The following is a 12,097-nucleotide window of genomic DNA, read 5'->3' on the forward strand; positions in this document are numbered from 1 at the left end:
AGAGAGAGAGAGCATAAAAGAAAAGAAAAGGATCCAAAATCTGGGAAAACCTAACTTCACTTCCAGAAAAAGCACAAATACTCTACCCTCTCATTAGCCCACCCCTCCCCCATATCTTTAGTCCTTGTCTATGACCTCCAGCTCCCACATGGGTGGAGAAGTTAGTTGGCCATTCCATCTCCCACTCTTAGCCAAGAAAACATCTCTGCTGGGGCTGTCAAGATGGTTCAAGGGTAAAGTGTTGGCCTTTCAGGCCTGAGAATCTGAGTTTGATCCCCAAAGCCCAACCTATAACCCTGTGATGGGGACACAGAGGAAGATCCACGAGTCTCACAGGCTGCTAGCCTAGCCTACTCTGCTTGGTGAGCTCCAAACCTATCAAAGGGCATGTCCCCCAAATTAAACCTTCTGAAGAATGTCAGGGATGTCTCCCTCTGCCTTCCACTGCTCAAGGAGACAGGAAGTGTTGCTGCTCGCCCACAGTCCAGAGAGAAAAACTATGGAGGGAGGAGTTAAAACAAGACAGAACAATCCTGCCATGGCCAACCAGAAGGGACTGGTAGTGACACTTACAGTCAGGTCACCTTCTCAAAGGCCAGAACTCAAATGGGTGCATCACTGCTATTTCAGAGCCATAGAGTCCCATGAAGCAGAGACACCTTCTGAACCAGCGCCAATAGTGTCCTGAGCTCAACCTGAGGGCTACAATGGAGACCAAACAAAATCCTGTCCCCCGCTGTGCCTCAGCCTGACCCTCACCCCCCACCTCACACTCAAACCTCTTCACCCTTTCTAGAATATTCTGTCAAATGTTCCTTAGGGCTGGCCATGATCCAGCCTCCTCCAAGAGGTGAAAATGACCTCCCCTCACCTCTGCAGCTTGAAATTCTGAAAGGTGACAAACCAAAGGGACATGGTCAAGAAACTATCCCAGAATGAGAAAAGTCAGGAGAGAAGGATGGGACCCTGTTGACAGAAACCAGCAGGGAGACTGGAGTGATGGAGGAACCAGAGAAGCTCTCTGGGGAGTGACAGTTAAGTGTCTAGGAAGATTAACGTGACCTCAGACAGGAAGGGTGGTGACTGCAAATATTTAGGGAGGTGACACCATGTGTAAAAGCTTTGTGTCAAAGGCAATGGAGCCACTGCTTCTCTGTGTTGGTTTCTTCACAGAGAGGCCCAGTGCCCAGCAGCTGATGGAGTCTGTCTGGCATTCAACCTTAAGGTCCAGAGGGACAGTTGCGAAGACAAGCCACTGCAGAATAGCTCTTGAGGGACTCCTGGGAGGTCACTGGCCCCACGAGATCCCTTCACCTGGCTGATACTGGGAACCTGCAGCCTTGTTCCCTGCCTCCAGTAGCAGCAGGTACCCTCACTGGGCAAGTCTCCCTGTCACCACACCACAGAACAGAGTCTCTTTTGTAAGCTCTTGATCACACTGATAAAAGATTTAAAAAACAGGCAAGAGAAACTTGAACTGAAGCTTGGACACCAAGCTGAGGTAGCAATCTATTTTATAAAAGAGATTATGCCACCAAATCCTAATTCTATCATGTTTTGCTATTACCACAGTCAAGGTTATATAGTTGAGGGGCTGGAGAGATGGCGTAGCTAATAGGAGCACCTGCTGTGCAAGCATGGGTTTCCATCCCAGCACCCACAGACCAAGCCCGGTGTGGCCTGTGCACCTCTAACCCCAGCAGGGACTGGAGGATCGCTGGGGCTTTCTGGCTGCCGATCTAGCCTAAAAACCGGAGCTCAAGAAAGACCCTGACTCAAAGGAAAAGGGTGGAGAACGATGAGGACACCTTCATGTGGCCTCCACACACCAGCACACATACATAAACACACTGAGCTCATAACTCACACACATACACCATACAAGTCATGTCCTAATAACTTTATAATGGGCCCGTGCCAAGACAAGTTTTAACAAAATTTTTAACTTACTGTTGAAATTTCTAGTAATTTAAATTTCTAGATATGAAACTCTCTAAATAGCTTTCTCATAAAAATTAGTAAGGGATTGTAACCCTCAGGGATGAATTAAAACAAAGTAAACCAGTACTGCCCAGTCCTGAAGGCTGGGCATCTGACCTAGAGGGCAGCCCTTCTCTGCTTACCCTACCTAGGAAACACCTCTTCAGACAGGAGGCCTTCAACACTGAAGGAAAGCATGGCTTTGTGCAAATCACTTGGGCTTTGTGGTCAGAAACCCAGCCATTTGTTGGTAGGGTAACTTCCGGTGTCTGCCATCTTGAAAAGTTACTGTGGGTAATGAAGATTACTGGGGGGTATGAATATTACTTGGGGTATGATTGTTACTGAGGGTCTGAAGGTTACTGGGGGTATGAATTGTACTGGGGATATGAAGGTTACTGGGGTATGAAGGTTAGTGGGGGTATGAAGGTTACTGGGGGTAGGAAGATTATTGGGGGGTACATGAAGGTTACAAGGGGTTTGAAGGTTACTAGGGTATGAAGGTTACTGGGGGTTTGAAGGTTACTGGGGGATGCTTGTATGCTTTAAGCTGCTACTGCACAGCCTTGGGACTAACAGACTTTGCAAGAGGTGCTTAGTACTTTGTTACCAAACCAGATGTGTGGAACCCCATTTGGTAGCTTAGTCTTGAGTACCACAGACCTCCCAACTCTGACATCTGCCTCAACACCTTCTCTTCCCTTGTTCATCTTCATTTGAAGGATCTTACTTTTAAATATAGGAAGTTTTCACCGTTTTAACAATATTTGAAACATTTTAAAGCTGCTCTGCTGAAGGTTCCCAACATGAATAGACACAATCTCTAGAGCCAAAGTGTCCAGACTATTAGAAATTATTGTAAAGGCTGACAACATAAGTTTCATATGCGAGTTCAAGATACACCAAAGTGTTCTTAAATCTGGTCTCTTGGAAGCCCTTACCTCTAGGAACTTCCCTTGCCCCTCGTGAGTTCTGAGACTTTGTTATGACACGGATTCCAGAACCTTCACAGACCATATCCTGCTTAGGTCCAATGACCCTAAGCCACACAATTCCTGGGAGACCCTCTGCACCCTTATCTACAAGGGTCTCCCTGACACTCAGGATCTCACAGCTCAGAGGCTGTGAGCTTGAAGCATTTGTTTAATCTTGATCTCTCTCTGACAAAAGAATCCAGATGACGTGGAACTCACTGAAGAAACTAACTGAAAGATGGCAGCCTTCGGTGAGAGCCAGCTTCCACTCTGGCATTTCCTTGATACCTACTCTCTCAAGTCCTGTCTTGGGGACACTAATGGAACTGGCTTTCTTTCTTACCTGGTGTCTTTCAACCCTAATATACATTCTTTCATTCTGACGGATTCCTCTGGGAAGCTAAGGGAAAGTTGCCCATGGTCACCTCCTCTCTGGAGCAATCTTCTCTGGCTTTCTGAAGTTTGAACTCTGGGACAGAGTAACCACTGTCCACAGTGCAGGGGCATATCATAGCCTCCTGCATCCTTCCTGCACAATCTGCCTCAGCACTGAGAAACAGAGGCTTGGTTCCCTTTCCCCATAGGGGAGGAACATCTTCCAAACACCCACACTAAGAGCATTTCAGACACCCAGCAAAGGGACAGCTGCTCTATGGGACTTCCTCTGAGCCCACCATCTAAGTTTATCTCACTTCCACAAGAGTTTAACACTCTCATGGTGGAGACCGGCTGCTAACTTTAGAGGTACATTCAGAGCAAATCTCTAAATATAAAGGGTTTGGCAGCAGAATTTTCTCACATTGCCAAACATCTAAAAAGACTCAGTAGACAGATGCCAGTTGCAGGGATGGGGTTATATCTGGAGGGGGATTTCCACTCATGCTTCTTGGAAGTAGCCTTGATTGGAGAATAATCTATTTTCTTAGTCATTTGGAGTTTGGTATTCTTTAGTGTTTCCACTGTATTGACAGACTTGTAGTTGCTATGGATGTGTTCCCCATTCATCATCTTTTCTGCTCTGTCTTAAATATCAAATGCAAATCAATCATATAGCTATACAGACAGTCTACCAGTCCCCGTGACAAAGTTCACAAACTTATTCTATCATTCGGCTCAGTGGGCAATGACTCCAAGGCCTTCCTCATTGATAAGAAATGTCTGCGCTCACACACACTCACGTTAATATCATTACCTTCAGACAGCATCTTCCCAGGGCCGTCACAACCTGTGGTTGCTCAGGGGCTCCATGGAGGAGCAGATCCCTCAGATTGCCCGATTAAAGCCAGGGTTACAGCAGCCAGGGCTCTTACAGAGCCAAGAGAAAAAGCATAAGAGCTTAAATTGGCCTGGGACAGGAGTGGCAGATGCGGGCTTGGCTGTGCGGCTTGTGATCCCAGTGCATGGAAGGCAAAGTTTGCGGAAGAGTTGGTAATCAGAGCCAGCCTCAGTTACATAGTGAGTGCAAGGCCAGATTGGGCTGTGTGAGATCCCATCTAAATCAACAATAAATCAGTTAAAGAGTTGAGGAAGAAAGGGGAGGGACAGAACAGTGTGATGGCAGCAGTGGTCTCTGGGTGGCCCAAAGCCTAGAGGTGTCCCTTTGTTTCAGATATAATTCTAGCTGTCCTCCTGACTCTGCTGGGCGTTGCTATCCTGGCCATCGTGACAGCATGCACACGTAGAAATCGAAATGGTGAGTAACCTTAGCCATGCCCCACGAAAGTCTCAGAGGGAGGGAAGCTGAGGTGAAGCAAGTGTGCTCAGAGAGTGTCCCACACAGACATCAAAGATCTTGCCCTGCTAGTGTCTCTGCTCACAGAGTGAAATTCCAAAGCTTACACTATCAGCACTGTCAACAAACACACAATTAGCAAGAGGAATGAGATTACTTTATAAAGCAAAGTCTGTCTCAGTTCCAAAGGGAAGTACTCAAGTCTGAAAATGTGGGAAAACAAGATGCTGGCAGAAGCCACCTCTGACAGTTCAGAAAGGACCTGGGGTTGTGAGCGACAGCTTTGGAGACAGCACACAAACACTCGATGGTTCCTGTAAGAGGAATGAGACAGGGCCACAAAATTAAGGTCCCTCTCCACAGGATAACACTCAGTACCTTCCCTGCTTCCTTCTCCTCACTGTATTCCCCAGAATCCTCCCCTCAGCACCCGTGAGCCCTCAGAGAGAAAACAGGCTAGCACTTCAGGGCTGGATGGGGGTGCCAGAAAGGGAGGACTCAGTATCCCATCAGGAGGATCACCCTGGGGGCTAATTTTAGAGTACAGAAGGTTGGGTCAGGAAGACACCTCTGTCAATAGTTAACTGAAACATTTGCCTAACCCTTCCACAGAGGCACGTGTCTCCAGATATGCTTCAAAACAGAGTGAGTATCCAACACCTAGTGGGACAAATTGCTGAGCACCAATGGATTCTGTGTGTGTGTCTGGCTCACCCATGTGCACCCATGAGCTTCCAGAACTTAATAGAGTATACCATCCCATGAACTACATCTTTGAGTTTTTAAGGGAATCCTGTCAGAGTTCTCCTAGAATGGATCAATATTGCATGGTCCCTAAGCTCCCCTCAGTGGCAGCAGAAACACTAAGCCCTGTGATCAACAGACCTGCTACACTTTAGACTGATGGCTCAGTGGGAGGTCTAAGTCTCACTATGAAGAGGCCTCCATAAGGTAGCTGGAAATAAGGCTCTAACAGTCAGGAATGGTGACAGTGGATCCAGCTAAGGTTACTGTGATGAGGAGGGAAAGACAGCAATGTCTCTGAGAACTAGCCCAGGACACTGCATGGAAAGAGGGAGCTGAGCGCTGCCGTGACAGCCCCACTCCAGGTCACCTGACCATGCCAACATTCTAAATGGTCCCTTCATAGTTAACCCACGTGCTTCTCCACCCTGGAAATTTGTGGTTATGTTAACTCTTAGATTTGTAAGAGAAGCCCCTGAGGATGATGAAGAAACACGATCATGGAGCTCTCTCTCCTTTCTTCCTAGGTGCTGTGCTTCTGGACTATGAGCACAGTAGGGACAAAGAGATTAGGAACTAGAGATAATTCCTGAAGAATGTGTTCCTTAGGAAACAGCAGTTTCTTCTCCCTTTCAGTGTCATGTGTACAAGCAGCAGATTCTGCTGTTATGCTTCCAACTGCCTTTCTCTGAGCTCACACACGCACAGATGCTTAACGGCTGTGCATTTTTCAAAAAAGGGAAATATTTCTCCTTCTTAAGACATTAAAATAATTAATTTCCACCTCTTGCTTACTCCACCTCCCAAGATCTATAAGAATCTTTATGAATCGCTTTCACAGATGTTTAAGTCAGGACAAAAAGGATCTGGAGAGATGGCTCAGTGGTTAAGAGCACATTCATACATGTAGGGAAGACATCCTGGCAACATAAAATAAATTTTAAATGGATAAAATACATAGTTTATAAATTGTTATGGAAGTTAAACAGCCCATTGAAGAGACATTTTGGAAGCTTTACAATAAACTAAGAAACACAGAATGTATGAACACTGATTTAGAATATAAAGTTAGTTATCTAAACAGCTAATAATCACCCATGCTTCGCCACTAAAAGAGGAGCCAGCTTCTGAGTTGAGGCTAGCAACTCCAGTGCTCAGATCTAACATAAGTGCACCCACTGACTTAGAGAAAAGAGGATTATTGAAAGCTGTATTTCAGCATCTAGCATTATTTATAGTTAGGTTGTCCACAAAATTGAGATATGTAGGCCTGTGCAAACCAAGAGCCATTACAAAGGTAATTTAACATAAGATGTCTCCAGAAATTTGATGACTATGAGGAGACTTTGAGGAACCGAGGTTTCCTGCAGGGACTCACTCGGACCTCTGCTTTCAGAGTTGAGGTGCCTGACACCTCAAGCTGTTCTCCCTCAAAACTTCCTCTCAATGGCTGCCATGGCCATGCCCTCCGTTCACTCCCCAGTAGTCACATCCAGATCCCATTAGGAGTTGCTAGACTTGCTTCTCATTCCCGTTTGAAGCCACTAAACTGGGCCCACCAACCAATCTATAACCAAAGGATCTTGAAGCTTGCAGTCATAGAAGCAACCACACACACTCACTCACACACTCACACACACACACACACACACAGACATATACACACATGCACAAGAGCATACACGCATGCAGGCACAGACACACGTGTACACATATTCTCTCTCTCTCTCTCTCTCTCTCTCTCTCTCTCTCTCTCTCTCTCTCTCTCTCTCTCACACACACACACACACACACACACACACACCAAACATCAGTCCCCAGTCACTGAGGAAAGTCTGGTCACTCAGGTTGCTGCAAACCCCCTCCATTTATGTTCACTACCCCTTCCTCTCTGTCTTTATGATTCATGACACGTTAGAGTGGAGAGAAAAGAGCTTCTGAACCCTCTTTATTCTCCGAAATTAAACACGAATGGATGGGGAGGTCTGGGAAAGTGCTAAATCCCTTAGCAGCGATGTGGGCTAGTGGCAAATTTATTTCTTGGTGGGAAGCTGATAACTTAGTCTGTTTTCTCTTTCTTTCACACAAGGTGTCAAATCTGTGAGACAAAAGAAAATAAGAGGAGGTAAACAGAATTTCATTTCCTATGCAGCCCAGATGTACGTATACTCAATCAGAGCCTCATTGTGTTTCCTTTCCTTTAGGGTCCCGATGTGTGCTTTCATCAGAAAGTGGTAAATAAACTAGACACCAGCTTGTTAAGAGATGAATAATAAGTCTGTAAGAATCTTAAACTTTTCTTCAACCCTCTATAGAAATTTCATGTAATGACTGAGGTAAGTATATTTATGGTGACATTTGAGGGAACATCAATCTCTCTCCTAATGTGAGGACCTGTAAGGCCCATGTGTTACTCACCATCTGATAAAACACCTGAAGGAAACACCTTTAAAAGGAAAGGCTTGAGCTCAGCTGCAGGCCTGGATGTTCCTACCCACAGAGCCTGGATCCAGTTGCTTTGAAGCCTGTGAGAGGAACACCATGGCAGGAGCATGTGGGGATGGAAGCTGCTCAGGGAAAGTAGAGAGGGTTCTCTCCCACGACAGCCCCTGGTTCAAAGCCCACTACTCCATGGTTCCTAAATAACTCAATCCAGTCATGAGGTGAGAGTGCTCATGAACCAGTCACCTCCCAAAGGCCCCGGACCAAGCCTTAGACCTGTGACCTTCTGGAGCACAGTTGAGATCCAAACCTCAGGCTCCTGTGCATCCCAGAGTACAAAACACATCTACAGCCTCCCCAAGGGGCCCCAAAGTCTCACTGCTTCCAGGACAGGTCAGACACCCAAGTCCCATGTTTCTCCTGAGACTTGAGGCAAACTCTCCACTCCAGACATCTTCAAAATTCAGAACAAACAACTCACAGAGCTCCCAGATGCAGCAGCAGCACACGGATGCAGCAAGCAACATGAGGCAAAGGTCCTCACTCTGAAAGGGAGAAGTGAAGCAACAGAAGGAAGCCCAGACTGAAGCCCAGCAGAGCACTGGGTCCCTGAGCTCACAGCATCAGCAGGGCAGGGGGCACCATGTGAGCTCCTGGGCTTGTGAATCCGCATACTACCTCCATCATCTGCAGTGCAGCGAGGCTCTCTCCAGGACTAACTCCAGTCACCACCTGTGCCTTCCCTCAGCGTGGCATCTTTAGCTTCATTTTCACTTACTCAGGAGTCCCCTTCTCATGGGCTACATGCAGGTGTCCAGCTACAACCAACAGGCACCAGAGCGTCTCAGAACCTCATAAGTCTTGGAAGAAGCCTCCATTACTATATAGCTCTGATACTCTGCATGCTTGCAAAACAGCATCAGACAGATGTTGTGGGAACAGCAGGAGGGACACCCTTAGATGGCCTCTGAGTGCCAGGGTAGTTGACTGAGAAAAAAAACCTGAGGAAATAATCCTGCAAGCAGCCCTGGGAGTCTTAGAAATTCTAACTTTGACACTTTCCACCCTGCCATAGACAAACTCAGCAAAGATAATTTTCCTGACTGTGTTCCACAGACTCCATCTACAAGTTCCCATGAGTCACTTCCTGGGACTACCTTCCCTGGGACTCCTGACACTGCCCCTCTCAATGGCTCACTTCCTATGTGTCTCCCCAAGGCAGCATCTGGAAACAGCTCCCATCAGACCCTGTCAGGTGAATTAAAAAAAAAATTAGCTATTTGCAAAATTCTCATCAAAAGTCTAGGCCCACACACAAGTGAATTGATCTGAAATTCTATAACCAATCTCATCCCTCAAGCCTAAATATCTGAGGAGGAAGGACTGCTTCAAGGCACACTCTCCCAGGACTACCCTGCCTTGATACCAAAGCCCGGCAAAAACACCAACAGAAAATACCAGCTGCCATCACCAAAGAACCATATGCAAAGACAATGGACAAAATACCAGCAAACCAAATTATATATTTTAAAAAAGAAGCATTTTCCATGATCAGTAGGGTATTATTTCTACATACAGATCAATAAAGTCACATAAAAAATAAAGGAATAAAGTCATGTAGCCATATCTAGATTTGTAGAAAAGGCATTTGCAAAAGCCACCATTCTTCTGTGATCAACAAGTTGGTGCATAGTGAAGGTACCTCAACAAATGAAGTTCCCAAGCGACAGCTCTAAAGCTAACATCATCTTCAGGAACAGAAAACTGAATCTTTTTCCTCTGTGGTCAGGATGTCCACTCTCACCACTTCTGTTTAATGGAGGATTGAAAATCCCAACCAGAGCAATTTGCCAAAAGACATAGAAATCAGGAAACAACACATGTTTGCAGATATGGCCTTGCAATTAGAAAACCCCACATTCCATCAAACAGTCATCAAGACCAAAGTTTTATTGCAGTTCAGGGCATTAAAAACAAAAATAAACAAAAAAACACTATCCAAAAACCAGCAGCATTTCCCTACACTGGCAATGGACTAGCTGAAAACCAAGGAGGGTAATGGTCTGTTTATAGAAAGCAACAGTGTGTCCAAGGAGGGAAAAGGTCTGCTTACACAAAGCAACCGGGTGTTACTTGAGGAAATCAAGGAACACACAAGAAAATGGAAAGAAATTCTGTGTTGTGGCTTGGAAGGCTCACCATCTAAAAATGTCTGTTGGTCACTTTATGTCAACTGATGAGTCCAGCTAAGAAAACGCCTCTACCAGATTGGCCAGTAGAAAGCCTGTGGTGCATATTATTGCTTGACGGTTGATGGAGTGGCACCATCTCTGGTTAGACGGTCCTGGAGTGTAAGAATTCAGGCTGAGCAAGCCATGAAGAGCAAGCAAGTAAGCAGTGTTCCTCCATGGCTCCTGCTCCAGTTCCTGCCTCCAGGTTCCTGTCCTGTGTGAGTTCCTGCCCTGACTTTTCTCAGTCATGAATTGGGAAGGTGTAGGGGGAGAGTAATAACAAAATAGTTAAAATAAAAGAATTCGAGAAGGAGTAGGAAGAGCAATTTGTATATATGTCACAAAAATAATTAAAAATATGAGACCATGAGTTTGAGGAGAGAGAGAGATGTGTAAGGAGTTGGAGAGCAGAGAAGCGGGGAAGCAATGACACAAGCACAGTATTCATATATGGAATTCTCAGCAAATAAATTGTCAAATAAAAATAAATAAATTCATACAAACAGAGATCAGAAAGGCAATTACTAAAGACCGAGGGCAAAAGAACGGACAATGTTGGTCAAAGACACAAACTTGCCATTCTAAGGGGAATAAATCCTGAAAAAATAATGACAGATAACTGATGTATGCTCGTAGTTCACTCTGTGAGTGGGTTTGAAGCATTCTCGTCATGACAAGAAAAAAGACAATCTGTGGATTGATTAGCACACTTACTTTCTTGAATATGGTGATCACTTTGCAATGTCCATATCAAACTATTATGAAGCTACACAATATTGTGCCAATTATATCCCAACCCAGGCAGGAAAAGAAAACATTACCTGAGTGCTAGAGGGAAATCCAGTGTCCAGATCTCCATGCACCTTCCCTCATGTTAATACCCAGTGGAAAGATCCCTGAAAATTCATTGCACGATGGTATGATTTGGATGGTGAAGTTCTCGGGGTTCAAATAAGTACGGTGACTGTCTGGTGTTGTCATTGTGGTTCCTAATTCTTGGGGACTCACCTCCTCGGTGACAGTTACCCCTCAGAGCACATCCAGCCCATTGTAAGAATCTGCCTTGGTACGAGAAACCTAAGGTTGCAAGACAAAAACCTTCCACAATAGGACATGGAAAGATTCAGCATGCACTCAGCACCTACTGTGTGCTGGGTCCTCCAGTGGACCTTTGTCATCTTGTCTCTACAAGCAACTCAGACAGCCACATGTGGGAACTGCCCAGAGCTGCCCTGCCATCAAAGGCCACCTCTAGCTTACAGTGGAGGACACTGGGGATCCTCCAGGCTCACATTGCTCCACAGCTGGAGCACAGTGCAGGATTCCCTGTGCAGTGAACAACCAGAACCCCTGCAATACAGCAGCTCTGAAGATGTGAACCATCAGGGGGCCTTGGTGATCAGCTCTTACATAAACCACTTATTTACTAAGACAACCACTCCTAATTTACAGAAGAGAAACTTATTCACGAGAAATGTTAATGGCTTGTCCAATGCTGTAGTGTTGTCTGTGGCTCAATGTAGATGTGCACATAAAATTTCTTGGCCCTAACTTTATTGTCACATGACTTAGCACTGCCCTAATTGCTCATTCCTGGCTGTGGATGTTTGCATCCTTAGGGAGACATTTTGCTATGTGTGGATAATCCAAACTTGAAACTCAAAAGAGTAATGGCTTTGCAATCACCCCTAAAAGTGGCCCAACTATCCCAACTATGCTAAATTTCTGGGTATTTAAGCTCTTGCCAGTTCTTTTTTGTCACTTCTGGACAGAAGAATGTTAATTAGCTGGTAAACTGAGACTATGGAAGTCACAATGTTAGTTTAGGTGCATAAAATATATGTTTAAAGTTTAGTTTAATTTAAATGAATCACAGATATGAAAAGGTTGCTATGATAAAGTAAATGCTTTGATATTTAATCGAATGCATCCTTAATATTATAGGAAAATGTACATACAGTTCCTAAGTGTTTTATTTTAAACATATTTCAAAT

General features: G+C 45.2%; 1 pseudogene; it reads right to left on the reverse strand.

Annotated features, from left to right (window-relative positions):
- The window catches only part of LOC118239533, a 115,385-nt pseudogene that overhangs the window by 84,664 nt on the left and 18,624 nt on the right, over positions 1-12,097 (reverse strand).

The sequence above is a fragment of the Cricetulus griseus genome, assembly GCF_003668045.3.
Source record: "Cricetulus griseus strain 17A/GY chromosome 1 unlocalized genomic scaffold, alternate assembly CriGri-PICRH-1.0 chr1_0, whole genome shotgun sequence".
NCBI lineage: Eukaryota > Metazoa > Chordata > Mammalia > Rodentia > Cricetidae > Cricetulus > Cricetulus griseus.